Source organism: Mytilus californianus, unplaced genomic scaffold, assembly GCF_021869535.1.
Source record: "Mytilus californianus isolate M0D057914Y unplaced genomic scaffold, xbMytCali1.0.p SCAF_4, whole genome shotgun sequence".
Classification (NCBI taxonomy): Eukaryota; Metazoa; Mollusca; class Bivalvia; order Mytilida; family Mytilidae; genus Mytilus; species Mytilus californianus.
The window spans coordinates 108801403-108825125 of NW_026262690.1; the positions used below are offsets into that span (position 1 = coordinate 108801403).

The 23723-nt window shown below is 33.5% G+C and overlaps 1 long non-coding RNA gene across 1 annotated transcript; it reads right to left on the bottom strand.

Annotated features, from left to right (window-relative positions):
* Positions 1 to 11044: 11044 nt before the first annotated feature.
* LOC127737033 (uncharacterized) lies at positions 11045 to 15830 on the bottom strand. The gene is made up of 3 exons (XR_007999271.1): positions 15751 to 15830; positions 12990 to 13095; positions 11045 to 11240 (listed from the first exon to the last, which is right to left on the bottom strand). It is a non-coding gene; the product is annotated as an uncharacterized LOC127737033 (long non-coding RNA).
* Between the last annotated feature and the right edge of the window lie 7893 nt (positions 15831 to 23723).

Genomic DNA, 23723 nt, shown 5'->3' on the forward strand with positions numbered 1-23723 from the left:
CATTAGTAGTACTCATATTTGGTTAATCTCCGCATATGTCCTTCACTATATATGGATGACAATTGAATATGTATTGTTTCCCATTTGTTGTCTGTTTCATTCTTGTTTATAATTTTCTTCAACTGTTATCCATATATGATGTAGGTAAGATGCAGAATAAAGGCAACAGTAGTATACCGCTGTTCAATATTCATAATTCGATTAAGCGAAAAACAAATCCGGGTCACAAACCAAACACCGAGGGAAACACAACAACTATAAGAGGAAAACAACCGAACAGGAGAAACACTGAGTTGCTACAAAAACAAACGCCAGCATACACAGAAACGAATTTTTTAATAACAATTGCAGAGATTTATCACTATGAGTAAGTACTATTAATGAAGCTCAACTATACCCTACTGGTTTAATATGTCATTTAAGAGGATAACTACAAACACATATTGACGGTGAGGTAGAGTGTTGATAGTTCGTGTAGTTTGTTGTACTGTCCAGACAGGGTTTTTGCTTTTACGTCTCTTTTCGTCGGAGGGGTAAGGTGGTCTGCTGTCCTGTCCTGTCCAGATAGAGTGATTTTATTTGTACGTCTCTTGCTGTCAGTGAGATATGGTGTTGACAGTTCGTGTAGTCTATTGTACTGTCCAAATAGAGGGATTGTTGTATTTGTACGTCTCTTGTTGTCGATGAGGTATGGTGTTGCCAGTTCGTGTAGTCTGTCCTGTATATACAGAGTTTTTTTGCTTGTACGTCTGTTTTTGTCGGTGTGGTAGGGTGTTGATGATTCGCATGGCATGTTGTACTGCTCAGACAGATTGTTTTTGTATGTACGGGCCCCCTTTTTTATCTAAAATATATAACACGTTATAGCTGACAAATACGAATCTTTCAAAAAGTTTATTTTAAAAAAACCTATGATCTGTAGTTGTTGTGAAAATAGTCCCATATTGATCTGGCATCTGATGGCCTTTTCAGGAAATTTTGTAGCACAAATTAAAGTTCCCCAATGGCTTTTCAAATCTCTATTTCAAATGGCATACTTTCACTTTCTGCGATCTTGTTTGATTTCCTTGCAGAATTTGTTATCATTGGATTTAATTTCCCAATATGCATATTTTTACTATAAGGTATTGATACAAAAAAAAAATACAAAAAAATAGCTCTCTTCTTTGAAAGTATGTAGAAATTAACATTAGTCAAACAATCAGGTCAATTTGTTATTCGTTTTTGATTGTTTTTGTTTGTATGTCTGCTTTTGTAGGTGAGATAGTTTGTTGATAGTTCGCGTGGTCTGTTATCTTGTCCAGATAAAGTGTTTCTGTTTGTACGTCTCTTTTTGTCGGTGAGGAAGAGTGTTGATAGTTCGTGTGGTATGTTGTACTGCCCATAAATGTTATTGTTTTTTTTTTATGTCTTTGAATAGTCTTGGTGTGGACGTGGTTAGTGTGTTTCTTGGAGTGCGGTAATTAGTGTTTCTTCAGTAATTTTTACGTAGCAAACATTTTCGAAAATCCAAAACCTAATTTAAAACCAAAAAGCACCAAACGCTAAGTAAATACCGGACAATGAATAAGAGCTAGGCATGAGGGATATATATATGTTCCTTAATTTTTAACATTTGAAAGATTCTATTATTCAATTTTCAATAAAATAGTATCAGTATGTTCATGCCATCACGTTTTTAGATATTTATGCGTCCTTATCTTTCAAATGTTTGTGTTTGAGAGTTCCAGAGGAAGTTTAATTGAGATAAGATCTTCAAACGCATGAAATCTATACCCTGTTATGTTTATTTTCTAGCACTTGATGTATACAGCTGCTATTGGATTGATATGCTTCAGCTTAATAGTCAGTTCTTCGGTACGGAGATGTTTTATGGAATGTTTTTTTTTAAAAATATTCGTTAATGAATTAAGATATTATAGTTTTGAAAATAGAGTTCTAACTTCCACAGGCAAGAATGACCTACATAAATTGTTTTTTTCTTAGTTTTTTTATGATGAAGCTCCTTAAGTATTCATATATTTATATATTTTTCCAATGTTTGGATTTTAGTATTCCTGGTGAAGGTAAATGTAGAAAGCTGCTTTGAATGTATACATTTACCAAGGGTTACATCAGCTAAGAAGTCGATGTTTCAGGACAAGATTTATAACGTTAATCTTATGAATTCTCCTTAAACTTATACAGTAATTTTAAAGACAATAAGATACCAACTTACTCAGGCAAAGATAATAGGAGATAATTTGATTTTTAACGTTAGTCTTATAAATTCTCCTTTAACTTATAAAGACATTTTAAAGACAATAAGATACCAACTTACTCAGGCAAAGATTATAGGAGATAATTTGATTTTTCGTTTAAGATCACACTTACCAAGGGTATCATCAGCTAAGAAGTTGATGTTTCGGGACAGACATGATTTATACCGTTAATCTTATAAATTCTCCTTTAACTTATAAAGACATTTTAAAGACAATAAGATACTAACTTACTCCGGCAAAGATAACATGAGATTATTTGATTTTTCGTTTAAGATCCCTGTGATCACATTGCTCAACACGTATTAAGGTTATACATTATTGTGTCAATTAATTGGCTTTGAGTGTCTTTGATGAATGTTATTTCGTTTACTAGCACTGTGTAGATACTACTGCTGGTTGACTGTTAGTATAAGGCAGTATCATCATATCTTTAGCTAGTGCTTAAGTATTGAAATGAAAAGTAAAATAAAAAAAAAAAAAAAATACCGAACTCGAAGGAAAATTCAAAATGGAAAGTCTCTTATCAAATGGCAAAATCAAAAGCTCAAACACATCAAACAAATGAAAAATCACTGTCATATTTTCTTTTCTAAAATTCTTCCATAGATAAAGACATGTTTTAAAACAAAAAAAAAAATCAATTCTCTCAGGCAAATTTGACCTGAGATAAATTGTGGCATCCTTTTTACGTCCCTTTTGGTCATATGAATGCTCACATATTAAGTATGTAGTTATGTCTCCTTGACTTTAAAACGCCTTTAAGCCGACAGTAACTCATGTTAAAACCTCGTGAAATAGTTCAATAAAAAGAGACACTACCTTTGATAAGATGCAAAAAAAAAAAAACAAACAATAGGAAAACGCTATATATAAAATGTTCATTGAGCAACATGAATTTCCTTCTTCAAAAACCGGATGATAATTAAGGTGCTCGGGAATGGAAGCAGATCCTGCTTTTCTCGTGGCACCAAGAATACAGCATACCACAAACACATTATTGCATCAAAGTTAATGAGATATTTCACGAACGAGGCCAACATTGAAGTTTGTCATATACATTGTATATATAACAACAAAGTCTTTAAGAAATATTTTATTAATGTAATTTTAAACTTCCCATGCCAAATTTGTATTGTACTCTTCCTGTTTCCTTGACCTTTGTCTTAAACAAAAGTTGCACTGAAAAAAATGTTAATAATTAGTAGGCAAAGAGGACAAAATATATACATAACTTAACGATTTTATCTTCAGAAAGAACGAAACTTGAGGGAAATTAATTTGTTTTTACATAAATTAAGATAACAACACTTAGATTAATAATTACTGTCTGTAAAATTATTTTTCTAAGTCTCACCTGGGACTATTATACTAACATAGTATAATAGTCCCAGGTCTCACCCGATTTATACCCTTTTCGACCGATTGAATATTTTGGTTTTGTTTGGTTCGTTTCATCTCAGTTATTCATTTTTCAAAATTTAATTATGACGTCAGATATCCTTGCTATTCTCTGAATATCCTATTGTGACGTTACGGAAAAGATAATCATGCCTGATGACGTCACATATAAAGGACATATCCTTTTGCGAACCATTGAAAAGGTTGGTCTTTATATTGTCTAGAAATTAAGTAGCAGATTCCACTACCGAATCTAGTGCATAACGATATTTGTTCACTCTCGACAATTAAATTTTAATTATATAAAAAGCTCGGCAAACCTTCCTTTTTCAATTTGAAAATTTAACTGTCTTGAGTGGAGATATATCATATCACACTAGATGCAATGGTAAAATCTACATTCATAACATAGAAGAAAAAAGGATTATTGGGTGCATACACTATTGAAAAAAGTTTTGTTTCACAAACACATGTATTCAGTCTTGTAATCCTGTGATAAATGCTCTGATCACAACACACCGCACACATATAGATACAGATACAAAGCTATGTATATTTTGTTGCATAACGCTTAGGTTCGCATAGAGATGAAGTTAACCGTTATGGATTTGGCTATATTAAGGTCCTTTTTAGTTTATAGCTTTTCAACGTTTTCGGTACTTATACATCCTTGGCTTTCAAATATTCGGCTTTGAGCGTTCCTGATGAAGGTAAATCCAGAAAAGCGCTTCGAACGCATGAAATTTATAACGTGTTGTTTTCATTTTTTATGTCATTGATATTTCAACGAACCGAACATGGTCGTTTCAATCGATTGCAGATTTGTTCACTTCTCTAATGAAATGGAATAAACTTCGCAAAGACTCAACAAAACCCAAATTAATATATGTTGTGAATAGTACCGACATACATCTCAACAAAATATTATCTGTAAATAATACACTCCTTTCTATGCATGCAATAGATATAAGAAGATGTGGTATGAGTGCCAATGAGACAACTCTCCATCCAAGTCAAAATTTATAAAAGTAAACCATTATAGGTCACAGTACGGTCTTCAACACGGAGCCTTGGCTCACACCGAACAGTAAGCTATAAAGGGCCCCAAAAAATTACTAGTGTAAAACCATTCAAACGGGAAAACCAACGGTCTAATCTATATAAAAAAAGAGAAACGAGAAACACTTATGAACCACATCAACAAACGACAACTACTGAACATCAGATTCCTGACTTAGGACAGGTGCAAACAAATGCAGCGGGTTTAAACGTTTTAATGGTACCAAACCTTCACCCTTTTTCTGAAACAATAGTGTAACATCACAACATAGAAAGACACACTATAAAATATCAACTGAAATAGCTTAACTCAATCGAAGGACATATTAACACCATTGAACATACACTGAACAAATAAATTTGACCTATGACACAATGTAGATACAAAATAAATAAACTAAGGGAAGAATAATAAAAGTAACATGTAATATCGGTAAGAAATGTTAAACAACTAAAGAAAAACAATAAGCTCGAACAAAAATATCAGCCATTTGCAAAAACTTTAAACACAGGTAAATGAAAACAATTTTGTTGTTAGGTATACGTGTACAGTACCAATAGAGAAAGGAAATATTTTTACAAAATAAATAATTTTGATGTACATAGTACGAAGTGAAAATTTATAGTCATACCAAACACTTATCAAAGCTGTTATATAGACCAGATATAATCCTGGATAACATTAAATAACAAAAAAGCAATACAAATAGTATCAACAGGTCAAATGAACAAGAAAGTACGATTTGAGAGTACTCGCAGTTCCTGACAGCTAGTTAAAAGCCAAAACAATTAATGATAAAAAATCATGCATCAGAGACTAAAATCAACTAAAACACATCCCAGGGATTTAGTATTTTAACGTCATGGACAGTCAAAGAAGACATGACTAGTGCAATGCCAAAAATGAATGTATCGACAGACAGTAGGATAGTTAGGAGTTTAACCTCTTTATAGATCTAAACGAACGTGGGTGTGTCTTTATACATCCCGCTTGAAAAAAATACAAATTTAGTTATGTTTTAATTTGCGGATTACAAAATCGATATTAGTGCCAATGTAAACTATATTCAAAGATCTAATTACAACATTGGTAAGATAACCTTTACTAATAAGTTTGTTTAAAGGTTCGATGAGTTTACACGGATCACATAGTGATTTCCGCGCTTTAAGTACAATATTACCGTAAAATTCAGGATGTGAAATACCGTTTTTAATCAGTTTTCTACAAATACAGCCAAATTTACTAATCAAATCTTTGTATCTTTGAAAGAACTTAGCAAAAGTTTTACGTAATTTATGGTAACGAAATCCTTGATTTAATAATTTACCAGTGATGCAACATGTTTTTTCAGCACACATATATATATATACCCTTACTTAATTCACTTTAAAAGTGATCGTTATCCATTTGAATTATAGTCATTTCATACCCTAACCATTTCGTACCCCCATTTCGTTCCCTGGCAAAAACTATTTCGAACCCTGACCATTTCGTACCTCATGGAATATTTACATGTATAACATTTAGTACCTCATGGAATATTTATATGTTTACCATTTCGTACCTCATGGAAGATTTGTATGTATACCATTTCGTACTTCATGGAAGATTCATTAGTGTTTCATTTCTTGGTAAAAACTGTCTCATTGATGTGCGCCATTTCGTACCGTATGTAAGATTCATATGTATACCATTTCGTACCTCATGGAAGATTTGTATGTATGCCATTTCGTACCTCATGGAAGATTTGTATTGTATACCATTTCGTTCCTCATGGAAGATTTGTATAAAATTGAGGATGGAAATGGGGAATGTGTCAAAGAGACAACAACCCGACCATAGAGCAGACAACAGCCGAAGGCCACCAATGGGTCTTCAATGCAGCGAGAACTCCCGCACCCGGAGGCGTCCTTCAGCTGGCCCCTAAACAAATATGTATACTAGTTCAGTGATAATGGACGTCATACTAAACTCCAAATTATACACAAGAAACTAAAATAAAAAATGATACAAGACTAACAAAGGCCAGAGGCTCCTGACTTGGGACAGGCGCAAACATGCGGCGGGGTTAAACATGTTTTTTGAGATCTCAACCCTCCCCCTATACCTCTAGCCAATGTAGAAAAAAACAAACGCACAACAGTACGCACAGTAAACTCAGTTTAAGAGAAGTCCGAGTCCGATGTCAGAATAGGAAACAAAAGAAAATAAACAAAATGACAATAATACATAAATAACAACAGACTACTAGCAGTTACTGACATGCCAGCTCCAGACCTCAATTAAACTGATTGAAAGATTATGTCTTCATCATATGAATATCAAGCACAATCCCTCCTGTTAGGGGTTTAGTATTATAACATCATAAAATATATGAGAAGAACATAACCCGTGTCATGCCAACAACTGGTTTTAGAATAAATATGTTTAATTCCGATGCAAAGACCCTATAAGTGAATCAATATTAAAGCCAAAATATGCAATCTTTAATGACCTGACAACAGTATCGTAACTATATCCCTTCTTAATAAGTCTGTTTAAAGGTTTTGTTACTTTTGAGGTGAATACTGACATTTTTGTGCTTTGTAAAGAATATTACCATAAAAGATTGGATGTGAAATACCCGAACGTATAAGATGTCTGCATGTTGAGTTATATTTACGAATTATGTCCTTATACCGATGATAAAATTTAGTAAATGTTTTGACTAGTTTATGATATCGAAAACCCTGGTGTAATAATTTTTCAGTAATACATAAATTTCTCTCGATAAAATCTAATACGTTGTTACATACACGAGCGAATCGTACAAGTTGAGATATATAAACACCATAAGATGGTGACAAGGGAACGTCACCATCTAAAAATGGATAATTAACGATAGGAAATGAAAAATCATCTCTTTTATCATAATTTTTTGTATTAAGCTTCCCGTTAATGATATAGATATCAAGATCGAGGAAAGGACAGTGGTCATTGTTAGTATTAGCTTTATTTAAAGTAAGTTCAACATGATACATTTCTTTAGTTTACATACTGAAGTCGTCATTATTGAGAGCCAATATATCATCCAAATATCTAAAAGTATTGTTAAATTTTTGTATCAGATGATGTTTCGAAGGGTCTTTGCTGATTTTAGTCATAAATTGTAACTCATAACAATACAAAAACAGGTCCGCAATAAGTGGTGCACAGCTAGTCTCCATTGGAATTCCGATAAATTGACGATATACAGAATCTCCAAAGCGAACAAAAATGTTATCAAGTAAAAATTCAAGGGCAGATATAGTATCAAAGCATGTCCAATTGACATAGTTCTTTTGTTTGTTGCTACTAAAAAATGAACATATGTATTCGCATTCCGACCTTTTAAATGCCCATTTAATTAGGTGTGTGAATTTTTTCTTAATAAGATTATGAGGCAAAGTGGTTTATAGGGTAGAAAAATCAAAACTTTGAACAGATTCAAAATCACCAATATATGCATGCAATTTATCAAGTACTTCCAACGAGTTTTTGACACTCCAAAAGTAGTTATTTCCACTATTTTTAAAGGCCTTAGTTGAACAATTTATTATCAGGTTTTTGATTGTACCAAGTGTACTAGTAAGTAGAATAGACAATTTAGTAGTGGAAAAATGACTTGAAGACAAAATAAATCTATATTTGTAAGGTGATTTGTGTAGCTTCGGAAGCCAGTACATAGTTGGGACTTTCATTGTATTTGGTTCTGCTTGTAAAGAAGTAGCTAATAGTTTATGTTTGTTACAGATATCGTTTTCTGAAAATGAAGTCAGTTGGAATGTTGGTGAATTTGTGATTTCCTTTTGCAGAACCTCAATGTAAAATTTACGTCAAACTATAATGATATTATTAGCAGCTTTATCAGCCGGGACAAAAACAAATTCCTTGGCTAGTTCTTTTAGTTTATGTTTGATACGAGAAATAGGATTTTTATGGTTGTTGTTAAGAGTAAAATGTTCTTAAAATGTTATATGTATACCATTTCGTACCTCATGGAAGGTTTATATATTAGCTGGCGCTTTAGAAACAGTTTACTTTTCTGCCGATTACATTGATTTTGTTTATTTTGTATACACTAGAAAACATGCAATACACACACAAAAAAAGATGTTTACCAAACGTTTTTGAAATTTAGAAGGTTAGATATAAGGATACAAAATAAATGAAGATGTAATTTCTCAAATTGAAAAAGCCATAGCAAGTTCTTTGATTGGTCACAATAGGTGCAAATTCTTATGCAAACATTTTTATTCGTGGCTTTCCTTTGGGTGAATATCAGCTTATGTCCCTTTTCATTGCATTTCCCGACGAAAACAACTGGTAATAACTATAGTTATATATATAACAGTTGCAGATATTTATTCCCTTGTTGATTAATTAACCTCATATTTTTTTAGAGTTGAACATTTAATTAAGGATAAATCCGGCAAACAAACAAAGTGTTATTAAAACTATTAAAGTTTCCAAGTGCTTCTTAATCAAACCAATCATCGGTCTTTATAACATTTCTACGGCTGGATGCATTTTATTTATGTTATATTTAAAACAAAATCAAAATCATCTCAAAATGTTTTATATCCTAAAAAAATGCTAACTTTTACAAATATATGATACGTAATAGTAAACATGTATCTAGTCCATGAGGTACGAAATGGTAGATGCATTTGGCCCATAGGGTACGAAATGGTAAATGTTGGGCACGAAATGGTAATTTTGGGTACGAAATGGCAAAGGTACGAAATGGTCAAGGTACGAAATGACTTGCTACCATCCCTTTTCATGCCTTGATATTATGATTTCTCATGTTAATCATCACACAAAACAGTTGTTAAATATATCAATGGGCCTGGATGGTTGAGAGGGATCTTCTGTTTTCCTTAAATTTAAAGCTTTTTTTTATTATTCTTTGCTTTGTCTGCACATTATTCTGTATTTATATTTTAGCCCTCACTCCAATTATTATCTTTTCTGTAGATTACTGTCTAATTTTTCTTTATTCTTTTTTTTTGTTGCCCTTTATTCTGAATTCTTTGCTTATCATCCATCATTCTCTATTTTGTAAAATCCCTTGAGATTCTCATATCAGTCTGTCCAGCCTGTAGTTGTTAACTGATTCTTTGATACGGCATTTTCCCATATTGTGTTACATGTATGTTGCATTCCCAAATCAGGAGCCTGTTATTCGGTGGTTGTCGTTTGTTGCTGTATATCATATTTGTTTGTTCGTTTCTTGTTTAAATTTGTACATACATTAGGTCGTTGATTTTCTCGTTTGAATTGTTTTGCATTTCTCGTTTCGTGGTCTTTTATAGCTTACTTTGCGGTATGGGTTTTGCCCATCGTTGAAGGCCGTGCGGTGACCTGTATTTGTCAGATTCTGTGTCATTTAGGTCTCTGGTGGAGAGTTGTTTCATTGGCAATCATACCATATCTTCTTATAGTTATTTTTCCGACTTCTAACTGGACAGAGCAATGTGAACAATGTTAAGTTGTGGGACATTCTAGTTTACGGAACTGAGAAAAGTCAACTTGGAATTGAGAAATGTCAACTAAATGTCAACTTAAATACAATCAATGTTAACATATAGATCCTTTGAATAAAATTATTTTAAAAGGTTATCAATTTCATACTGTTTTTTTTTAATTTTGAATATTGTTTATATTGATACTAATATTGATTTTGTTATCAATGAACTGTTTTGAACAATTATGGTCCTACATCCTGTTGATATTTGTACTATGGCATTGCACAAGATTTTTGTTTTCCGCAGATTGGGGATGACATTGTTACACTAAACCAATTGGTTGTGTACTGATTGATATTGTATGGTTGCTGTTTATCATATTTGTTTTCTGTTGAATGTTTTGTTTTAAATCATGTAGCTATTTTTTTTAATTGTTTTACACTTTGTCATGTTGCGGCCTTTTTATATTTTAATGAACGGTATATATTTTGCGTCCGTTCGGCGATTTATAGTTGCTTACGTCTATGTCATTTGATCTATAGTGTATAGTTCTCTAATTTGCAATCATATGATATCTGAGAAGTATACAGTTTGATCTAAGACTTGTCAAAATGGACTGAGAAATTTGAAGAATATCATGTAACTACCAGTCTTTTGTAGTTTTCTCTTGTAGTCGTTTTGCCCTTTTTTGATATAATTAATAGACCGTATTTTGCATAATCAGTCATGCATGCATATAGTATGTTAACTGTATGACGTATGTGGTTGAATAAATTATAATCAGCAGAGTGATAACAGTAACGATAACATACCTTTTTTGGCATATATACCTGTCAGTGCTGTCACAGGTACTGTCGTTCCAATTATGATCAAAATTTGCACGCATTTGCATGCAGTTTTCAGGTATGCCTTGAAAGTCATTCGGTTCACCCATTTCCCAATCAGTAGCTCCAATTTTTACTCTTACACCTCTTGAGGTCCAAAGAAAGTCTTTTGATGGTGGATTGGGATCTTTTCCACCAATCCAAAAGTCTAACAAGAAAAAGTAAGTTCAAAGACCTTAAAGTGACCTATGATTGCTAACAGCCACTTCAATTGGGACTCTGGTTAGTAACCTGCTCATTGGCAAAGCTACCCCCATCTCCTTATTTGAAGACTTAGTGTAAATGAATTTACAAGAGCATGTTTAAAAATTATGTCACAGAAATAGTCAAATGAATACAAAAGAGCCCGGAAATATTCTACTTTATTATACCTGCCATTTTAATAATTGGTAACTTACAGATTATTATCAAAAATGAAAGTACAAGTATTTAACATGTCACATACTGAACAGTTAACTTAATACATTGTCATTTTGATTCATTATTGGTTTTTTTTTCACTCACTACAATAAAATTCATATAAAACAGATCCAAGGAAAACACCACTGGATAACTTGATTTATGTATTGGTTGTAATTGGCTTTAAACTAGCTTTCAGTAATTATGAGTACTTTTATATCGGTGCTTGACAAGTGTCTATTGTTTTTAAGTTAGTTGTTTTTGTACGTTTTATATTTAACATTGTCATAAAAGCGGGAAGTTTGGCTAGCCACAAAACCAGGTTCAGCCCGCCATTTGTTCTTAAAATGTCCTTTACCAAGTCAGGAAAATGGCCATTGTTATATTATAGTTCGTTTCTGTGTGTGTTGCATTTTAGTGTTGAGTTTCTGTTGTGTCGTTGTTCTCCTCTTATATTTGATGTGTTTGTCTCAGTTTTAGTTTGTAACCCGGATTTGTTTTTTTCTCAATCGATTTATAAATTTCGAACAGCGGTATACTACTGTTCCCTTTATTTACCGATTTTTTCAGTTATGCCAATTGCTACTGATTTTTACAGTCTGTTCTTATTTTGTTCTGTTACACCCCTGTCCCAGGTTACAAACCCGCCACGTTTCTTATGTGCCTATCCCAAGTCAGGAGCCCGTAGTTCAGTGGTTGGCGTTGGTTCATGCCTGTCACTTTGTTTTCGAAAACTGTTCTGTTATAGATCGTTGTCAAGTTTTTTCATGTCGGAATCTTTTACAACCATCTATAAGGTATGAGTTTTCTCAATGTTTAAGACCGTAAAGTTGCATATAATTGCTTATATCTACTTATTTGAACTCTGGTGGATAGTTGTCTCATTGACAAGCATACCACATATCCTTTTTTAAATACATTTAGTTGTAACTTGAAAGAACAAGGGGCAATGTCCCATGTGACGACGATTGAACGGAGATGGATTTTGTTTTTCCACATAAGGTATTAAAATGCTAATTTGATTGACTTTAACAAAAACTCAGAACTTATCTTGTCTTATTAGTTAGATACGTTTCAAGAACTTTTCACCTTGCAACAATGAAGGGTCTTGAATGGGGTCTTCATGTCTGTATTCTTTAACTTCTTGAGCCATTTTTCTCTTTTTTTTACCCGCATTCACCATATTCAAAAGTTTAGCATCCCATCTCTATTCTTTATGTTTTTGGATTATTTGTCTCTATTCATCAACTGTTTGTAGTGTTTTTTGTAGTCTTGGCCCACTTTTTTCTGTTCTTTAATATCATATCCATACTATCTTTTACACTTTTTTGTAGTGCAAATGATGAAACCTATAAGTAGGAATCTTGCCGTATACAGTAGGTAGTAGATATCAGTTTATTCAAATTGTATTATATATATATTATATATATATTTTTATATATAAAAAAAACTTTGTGCATCAAACGTTTCGTGCCAGGAAAGTTAACTGTTCACTTACTTTCGCGACAGCCTGCATCAGGTATCCCAGCCAAATGTTTAAGAAAGTCTATTTCTGTTGTAGTATCTGGTTCGGCAAGGATTGCGTTTTCTTTTCCACATTCACTCTGGTAAAACAAACTTTATAAATGAGCCTAAATGAATAATAAAGCCTTCGTGTTGATTTTGATCTTTATTTAAGGCCGTACAGTGACATATAGTTGCTTACTAATACGTCATTTTGTCTCTAGTAGAGAGTAGACTCATTAGCAATCATAGTTCATCTTCTTTATTTAATAATGAGTATTTTTTAACTTGAAATCTTAATCTTTTCGTGCATTTGAGAGTAAGACAATGGTTTTTGCCAGGATTCTTAAACTTTAGAGTTATTTGCTATTATACATTCTTTCTTACGATTATATTTCGTGTCAAAAATTGACCTGACACAGTTTTATTCTTCAAACTCTAGCTCTGCCTTCTAGGCTTTCAGCACTATGCGACGAGTACCTTTCAGGAGACTAAATCAATGCAACTGCCTGTGCATGCTAATGACGGAAAAATTGTCCATTAATAGTCTTTAATATCATTTGTTTAGTTTTTTGATGAATAGCATACGATCACATTTATCATATCTATACAATTAATTGGGACACACTTTATTCAAGTATTTTTAAAATCAAAATTGTTGATTGAACGATATTCTTGTGAAAATATGTGTAGAACAAATGACAGTAGAGTAATTTCCATTTGATTTTCATTAGTGTTTTATGATTTGTCTCGAATAGTACGTATCTTAATTTGCTATTTAGTAGTGGAAGATGTGTTCCTATTCTCATTTATCGGTTTTTGTTTTATGAATACAAAAAAAATGATAATGTGACAACGAAGTTCATTTTGTCTGAAACACTTCCATATAATTTATGTGTTTTGATATTTTTTCTGGCAACTTTGTAACCAAGGACTTATTTCTAGTAGTAGTCCCGTTTCTAATTTAAATCGAACTATATCATAAATACTGCAGACCAGTTGGATAGCAATCGATACGACAAACCTATACTGATAATTTTAGTTTTAATATATCGATAATCATTTTTTTACGGAGAAGATGTCACTAAGTTGTACAACTTGGGGTTCATCGGTTTCTTTAGTTTTGCTGCATCTGGGTTGTATTCTTATTTTTGTCTTAAATAATGTTGGTTTAATGCAAAGGAACGTCTTATCTCGGTTATTATTTAAAATATATATAAATGACTGTGAAATATCGTGTTTAAAGAATTAAGTTTGATTTATTAACATATATCGATGAAATCGAATATCGGCCCATGAAAGACATGTTATATATAATGATTACAAATAGACATAAATCCCTCCCCCCCCTTCCCCCCCGAAAAAAAAAAAAAAAAAAAAAACCAAACAACAATAGCGATAATATGGATTTAACGATAGCAGTTGTTTACTTATTGTGAAACATTTATAACAAGTTAAAGCCACAGTGTTGCATATTTCTCATGTTCACTAGAAAGAAGACAAATAAATTTGTTTTCTGTATTTAGATTTTTTGAAATTATTACAAATTTCTTAAGCAGAATATAACATTATTTGTCGTTGTTGTTCGAATGCTGGACATTCCATTAGAAAATGAATTTCATCTTCAATTGCATTTTAAAAGAACAAAATATACAAATTCTTTAATATTTGTCAATCTTTCGATAACAATAGCTCACTCGCTAAGTATGTAATATACCTTGGTAGATACACTAAAAAATGAAAACTATATGTTTTATATAACTAAGATTAAAATTGTTTATATTAGAAATGGTGGTATTGTAAAATAACGAGCAATCGTTTGTTAATGGTGTCCAACTTGACATTGTAGAAAATTTTAATTATTTGGTTTTTTTTCTTAATTCTATATTGAGGAAAATTTTCAAAAGCACAAACTTTTTTTAAGCATATTACTCACCAAGGAAAATATCATTTTTTATGTCTCTCATATTAAACCATTTTCTTTTAATCATATTACTTTGTTGTCATTGTTTGATACTTATGTTGGTAGTATTTTATGTAATTGTTTTGAGATATAAGGTTTTAAGCCCTTTATGTAACAAAAGTCCATATTGAATTCTGTAAACGAGTATAGATTGTAAAGACATCAACACCTAATATAACATCTTATAAACTGCGATTTATGTTACTAACTAGTAAGTTCAGGTATTTGGAATTTTGGGTTAAGTTATTTAGTAATGAATGTATTTTAGATGATTGTAATAAATATATGATTTGTGTTTTTATTTACCGAAATAACAAGACTCAAGGGGTTTGTTGTGTTCAAAATCAACTTATTCACCTTGCCCTAGATGATATGTGGTATGCACAATACTCACTAAGTTAAGAGCATATTTGTATAAAAAGATAGAAACTTCATGGTATTACATAGAATATGTGATACGAAATTGGATGTTTCACCTAAATTGTATATTGATTTAATGTTTGTATTTTGTAAATATATTCCTAAATTGTAATATTAAGGTTACAGTGGTTTCACCAGATCAAGGATCTTACCAACTTAATTGTTTTGGTGGGAGTTCGCTGACATTATAGCATCAGCGGAGTTCAAAGACATATACAACATGTCACCTTCTTCAATTCTATAGCATAAATTCCAAACTCCATAATATCTAATACTTTTAAAGCATATGTGTGGCCGAACTTATTAACAATACAATATGTCTCAACGCAAATATTTTATGTGTGTATGAAAAAATTGCAGCTAAATGATATACCTTTGCATCATCCCAGTTTTTATAATTTTCAAAAAATTTATAGCATAACTTTTTAAATATGATCCATCCTGGTGGACAAACAGGGGCTGAAAAAGAAAAAAGCATTATTTTACGTTTTCTTAAGGATGTTTGCATCTCAATTTTGAATTAATAAGCTTTTCAAAAGACTGTTATACATTGAAGGAATACATTGTATATTTCAGAACTGAAACAGGAAAAAAAAAAAAAAAAAAAAAAAAATGCATCGCCCGTGCCATGTTTATGAGATATAAACCATTTAACATTTGGTGGGAAATGATTCTATCTAGATTTTTCATACAATTTACATTCAATTTTTTGGCACTTTTGTCTTTCAAAAACTATCAAAAATTAACAATGACTGATTGATTACGTGCTGTAAACGCCACTTTTATCGCTAATGGCTATTTCGTCGCGGTCAGTTTTTATTGATGGAGTAAGCCAGCGTGTTCAGAGAGAACCACCGACCTTCGGCAGGAAAACTGACTATCCTAGTCAAATAAAATTGGAGTCGAATGCACCTACCATGTACATGCAGGGTTCGAACTCACAACCTCAGTGTTGACAGGCTAGTGATGCAGTAGTTGAAAACAAGGATTTTATAAGATTTAAACAAATGTGTTTTAAACTTTATGTAATAAAATTCTAAAACAAAGTTGGGGTTAGCGGGCAAACTGTGTAAATGGCACCACATGGATTCCAAATATTTGACAAAAGGTAAAAAACAAGACAGGCGAGCATCCTTAAAACTACAGACATGATGTCAAACGCACCTTTGTTTTTATTACACGCATCAATAGACGAATTATGAATTGAAAGAATAAAATTTAGGAATATCAGATGTAAACTACTATGAAATAAAGAAGAAAATACTTTTATGAACACTTACTTCTTTTGGGAGGTGGTGGGGGACAAGGCGTGGTGATTGGTTGTGAGGGACAAGGCGTCGAGGTTGGTTGGCACATCATCGGTGTCATCGGACTTCCTGTTATCAAGTTTATCATTACTTGTGCCGTTGTCATCATTGTTCCGTCCGCCATAGCCATTGGTGCTAGCAACCTTCCGATTGCCAATCCACCCAAAAAAGCACCGTCTAAACAAAAAAATAAATACAAGTAGAATACACCTGATTGTTATTGCAACAATGTGTATGAAATATCCAGGATGCAATCAAAACCAACTTTACCTTAATCCATAATAAACTTCAACCCATTACCTCAAACAGATGTTTGTATTTGTGTATGTTCATGTAAACAATATAAAGAGTCCGAAATTTGAAACGAAAGCTGTGTGAATAATTAGATAAAATATATGAACACCAGTCCTATTGGAAAAAAAATAATAAGAATTCGACGTTTTAGAATTTAATGCATTCTGTGTAATATTTTCAAAAGTGTACATCAAAACGTTGTGATTGGCTTACATCGTCCTAAACAATGGGAATTCTACCAATGGCATAACGTTATTTCATTTTTGGGTACGAACAAAGATTACCCACAATCCTTTAAAAGATTCTGAAACGGCTAATTGTAAATACATAGTAAGTTGTTGACAATAGTGCACTTTGGTCTTATTGGATTGTTGTTTCAAATGTTTTATATTAATTATAAAACATTTATTTGAATATAATTTATAAAACATTTATTTAAATATAAATTATAAAACATTTATTTAAATATAAATTATAAAACATTTATTTAAATATGAATTATAAAACAGTTATTTAAATATAAAATATAAAACATTTATTTAAATATAAATTTAAATTTACATGTAGCTGCGAAACAACAACATATGAATGTACAGTTTAGGGTTTGTCTTAAATGTCTCATTGGCAATAACACTGAACCTTCTTATTAATGTTATTTTTATATCAATTCAGCATAAACGGCTGCAGTTCTGATTCTTTTTGTAATGTTTGTTGGTTGTTAAGGTAACAAATAAGAAGAATCTTGTTGTATATATGCATATTTCACGCAGAAGGAAGCGTTGAATGGATTTAGACGTTTGGCGGGAAAGTCAGTGGTTGGGTCCAAGGGTATGGGGGTGTTTGAGAGGGATTCTTGTGTTCGGTATCGGGAACATTTAGAGAACTCCCCTATCCAGTAAATAGTGTATTCGCCCTGGAGTATATAAGTGGGTGAGGAATACACTTCGGGTTCTGTCGATATTCTTACAAAAGAAGACCAGCTTACAATAGTGAGTACGTTACATAGCTGTAAGTTAGATAGGAGGACAACTTGTACTGGGTTCAAGTTGGTCTAACATTGAAAGTTGGTAGAGCAGACTGTCCCACTCGGAGGACAGACTGCAACAATCCGCATTGTTTGTTAGTGACGGTCTGTCCTACTCGGAGGACAGACTGTTCCAGCCCAGACTGTCTGGTAGTAACATACTGTACCAGCCCGCACTGTCTTATATATAGTGACAGATAGTCCCATTTGGAGGACAGGCTGTTTAATATTATATTTGTGTATATATAATTGTTTTATTGTTCATTGTTACTTTGTATCGGCAAATAGCTAGTGTATATATTTTGGTTCATTGTGCATAACATAGATAGTTATAGTTTTTAGTATTGCCGTATTGTTTGTGGACAACTTGGATCCAAGTATTTACTGGAACGTTCGTTTAAGATAATAACGCCTGGTTACACGTTACATATTTGGTGGCTAGCGGTTGGGATTCAAGTTGTCTATCACATTCTATTTGATTGTTTGATTGTCATTATCGATTGTCAGTTGACATGAGTATTTATTTAAAAGAGTAAAGTAAATCAACCGTGAGGCATAGTTGTAGTTCACGACTGAGTTGTAACACGAGTGTATCATATAATAAAATATTACAACACAATAATTGTTTTATTTAAATTACTCTATACTGCAATACATATGTCAAATATTGACGATCAAATTGCTGAAATAAGTAGACAAATACAGTCTCTTAGTGAAAGCACAATACAACATGGACAAGGTTTTATATCTTCTACACCTAGAGATCAGGGTATACGTTCAAATGTTGCTGAAAATAAAGAACATGATTCAGGCGTAGTGACGACAGGGCCGTCTCTATCAACACCTGTAGGATTGGCCGTGGGTGATGCACTGCCTTTGCCAGATAGGGATATCATAACAAATCCACACTTGAATAATAGAAAATCCATAGGGCAAAAAAATCAAAATATTAATCCTAAGCAGGAATTAACAAAAAACCAAAGTACTGCTCATACTGTTTGCTCTGGTTCAAACGATGTTAAAATCAAACCTTCAAAATATGATGGTAATAATCCTCGGATGGATTACTTATCACACTTTGAGATGTGTGCCCTAGTCAATATGTGGTCTGAACATCAAAAAGGTTTGTACTTGGCCGTGTCACTGACTGGACAGGCCCAAGCAGTCCTGGGTGATTTATCAAAGGAAAAGAGACAAATATTTTCAAACCTAGTAAATGCACTGGAGGAACGCTTTGCTCCATCTAGTCAAACGGAACTTTATCGTGTACAATCCAAAGAACGACGACAGAAAGCAAGCGAAACTCTGCCGGAGTTAGGTCAGTCAGTTAGAAGACTTTCTAATCTGGCCTACCCGACTGCCCCGTTAGAATTAAGAGACACGCTCGCCAAGGAACAATTTTTAGACGCATTAGTAGACTCTGAAATGAGACTGAGAATTAAACAGTCTCGTCCTAAAGGTCTCAACGATGCTACACGGTTGGCAGTTGAGCTTGAAGCTTATAATAAGGCTGAGAGTAGAACAATGAAAAGTATGGGTCACTTACGACAGACTACGAGTGACGAACGGATAGAAGCATCTAACAGTCCGGATACCGTTGTATCAATGGAGAATATGGCGACATGGATGCAGACGATTGAGAATAATTTACAGTCTTTAACGAAAGACATGATGACGCTTAAAGATTTAAATATCCAAAGAAAGTTCCAACCACGTATGGAGACCAATAATACTCAAAGCAACCGAGAAAGGGGTGGTCCTTGTTTTAGTTGTGGTAAAATAGGACACTTTGCAAGAAATTGTCCCAATAATATTATGAAACAAAGTACTCAGGGGACATACGAAAGGACCTGATACGGACGGATCAGTCAAGACACTGAAGTCTGGAGATAAGGTTGCAAATAAAGATAAAGGCGCTGTCATTTCAGCATGCGAAGAGGCAGGAATGTTTGTCAAGTTACTCATTCACGATATACTAGTCACGTTTGTGGTGGATACTGGAGCTACACTAACTCTAGTTTCTACAAAAATGTATGATCTAATTCCTGACTGGTATAGGCCACATCTGAGTGCAACTAAGTCACAAATTAAGTCCGCATGTGGAAACTATTTGAACCTTAGAGGTAAAGGCAATTTTGAACTTGATTTTGGTACAGAAAGGTTTACTTCAGAGGCCGTAGTAACCGAGCTACAAGTAGATGGCATTCTGGGTTTGGACTTTATGAAGAAAAACAAGTGTCTGGTTGATGTGTCTGAAAACATATTTCACATCGATAACCTTAGTGTTCCCTTAATTTTTCAAGGTACATTAGGATGTTTCAGAGTGGTTTCTACAGAATCTGTTACGATACCAGCTCGATCAGAGATAGTAGTTTCTGGGAAAGTTTGCTTGACAGAAGGTCAGACATTGCCAACAAATGATGTTTTAGTAGAAGCTAGTGAAAATAAAGGGAAAGATAACATTTTGACGGCACGTTCCTTAGTCAAATCAAATGACAGTATACCAGTCAGACTCATGAACGTAGAAAACGAGGCTAAGACTATATTTCCGGGCACAACTATTGCACAGATGTGTGAAATCAGCCACGTAGCAAAATCTTTGCCCTCTCATAATGACGGACAAAACAAAAAGGAGTTGAGATCAGATTTGCATGATCTTTTGAACAGAACATCTGACAAATTATCAAGGTCAGAAAAACAGAAGGTCAAACGTTTAGTGCAAGAATATGAAAGTCTGTTTGCTGAAACAGATTCAGACTTAGGTAATACTAGTTTAGTCAAACATGAAATAACAACTGGTAATGCTAGGCCATTCAAAGAACCTCCTCGCCGCACACCTTTTCATTTATCTAAGGTTGTCAATGACAATATAGATAAAATGTTAGAAAATAAGGTTATAGAGCCTTCTCACAGCCCATGGACTGCGGGGATAGTTTTGGTTAGGAAAAAGGACGACACGTACCGTTTTTGTGTGGATTACAGGAAACTGAATAGCGTGACTATCAATAAAGACGCATATCCACTGCATAGAATAGATGAATCACTTGACCATCTTGCAGGCAACAGCTGGTTTAGTACTCTAGATTGTTGCTCTGGATATTGGCAAGTTGAACTGGCAGAGAAAGATAAACATAAGACGGCATTTGCAACAATAAAAGGGTTGTTTCAATTTAAGGTAATGCCGTTTGGGTTGTGCTGTGCTGCACAAACGTTTGAGCATTTAATGGAAACTGTTTTAGCAGGGCTCCAATGGGAGATATGGATAGTATATCTAGATGACATAATTGTATTTGGCAAGACATTAGACGATATGTTGGTTAATTTAAGGACAGTTTTTGACAGATTAAAATCAGCAGGCTTAAAGCTAAAGGCTAAAAAGTGTAACATGTGGGTTACCATGGTTCGTTATCTAGGGCATGTAATTTCAGAAGATGGAATAGCCACTGATCCTGAGAAAACTAAGGTTGTACAAAATTGGCATGTTCCAACAAACCCGACTGAAGTTCGTTCATTTTTAGGACTGTGCAGCTATTATAGAAAGTTCATCAAAAACTTTGCCTCGATTGCTAAATGTCTGCATGTTTTGACTGAAAAAGGCAAAAGGTTTGAATGGATATCATATTGTCAGCATGCATTTGATCTACTTAAAATAAAGTTGACAAACGCCCCAATATTAACACATCCTGACTTTAACAAGGAGTTCATCTTAGATACAGATGCTAGCAATGTCGCGTTAGGGGGTGTCCTTTCACAACGTCATGACGACGGTAAGGAAAAGGTTATAGCATATGCCAGTCGCTCCATGTCTAAATCGGAGCGTAGATATTGTGTGACACGCAAAGAGTTGCTAGCTGTTGTATACTTTGTGAAGTATTTTAAACCATATTTATATGGGAGAAAATTTACGATCAGAACGGATCATAGCTCACTTCGGTGGTTGCTGAATTTCAAAAATCCAGAAGGTCAATTGGCTAGATGGATTGAGACACTGAGTGCTTATGATATGCACATTCAGCATTGACCAGGTACCCAGCACAGGAATGCTGACGCACTAAGTCGTATTCCCTGTAAACAATGTGGGTATGTGTCAGACTGGCAGTCAAAAATGAGCAGTGATTGTCACAAGACTGAAGAAAGTCAGGTTAAAATAGTTACTAGTCAGATACCTGACCATGATAGAGACTTGACGTTGACAGATATACAATCAAGCGACTCAGACCTTAAACAAATTAAGCAGTCGCTGACAGATGGTCAAAGGCCACTTTACAACGAGGTATCCGGTAAAGGTTTCTTTATAAGTTCATTATGGAGTCAGTTTAATAGTTTAGAACTTCAAGATGATTTGGTATTCAGACACTTTGACGACAACGAACGGAAATTTGTGAAATTGCAAGCTGTAATTCCATTGTCTGAACGAAAACAGGTTTTACACTACTGTCATGATGCAAAGTATGCGGGTCACTTAGGTATGCGTAAGACTCTAGAGAAAATACGTCAGTCTTACTATTGGCTGACGTTAGGGCATATGTCGCTGGTTGCGATAAGTGTGCTATGAGGAAAACATCAACGAAATAGAAACGTGCTCCAATGGCCATAGTAGAGACAAGTAGTCCTATGGAAAGGTTAGCTACTGATATTCTTGGGGAACTTCCGGAAACTGAAAATGGCAATCGGTATATCTTAGTTGTTTCAGACTACTATACTTAATGGACAGAGTCATTCCCTATGCCCAATATGGAAGCAAGTACTGTTGTCAAAATAATTGTAGAGGAGGTAATAGCTCGATTCGGAGTTCCGTCCTGGATTCACTCTGACCAGGGACGACAATATGAAAGTAGATTGTTTCAAGAGGTTTGTAAAGTACTTGATATCAAGAAAACCAGGACTACACCCTATCATCCTCTATCGGATGCACTACAAACCAGTAAAAGTCTGAAATGGCCTATATCTGTACTCGACTGTACTGATTTTTACTCGACCAGTCTGAATTGGTCTGAAATTTACTTGATAATACTCGACTGTGGTCTGAACCATACTTAACAGTCTGAACTTGTACTCGACCAGTACTTAACCATTTTATACGAGTCTGAACCATGCTCGACCTAGTCTGAACCATGCTCGACCTAGTCTGAACCATACTCGACCTAGTCTGAACCATACTCGACCTAGTCTGAACCATACTCGACCAAGTCTTAACCAACCTAGACCTATTTTTTGTATCTATCTATTGTATTTCATCAATTTAGGAACTGTTTTTAACAACAGCTATTTCCCCTGGCTAGAAATTTGAACAACAATTTGAAATTAAAAATGTATTCAATATAGCATTGAAACCAAAATTTCACAATAAACATAATATAACTTCTTCCCCATATTCATCAACACTTATATACATACATATATATCACCTTTAAAATAAAAATAAAACAAGCTGATCAAATAATCTCAAAAACTGAATTGTGACTAATATTTTCAATGTTATTCAAATTTTTTTGAATGTTTAAGATATATTTTATGGTTACTGGACAATTTTCACCATTTACTTAAGCCTTGTATAGATTTATGGTGTCAGTTGAGTTTAGTTAATAATGCAATGAACATTTTTTTTATTAAAATATATTTAAAATAGTATATAAAGCAACTTAATAAATTTTAAAAATCACACCTTTGTTTTGAAAAACCAAGAATTTAATATAATCATGATAATAGAACTTCCATAGT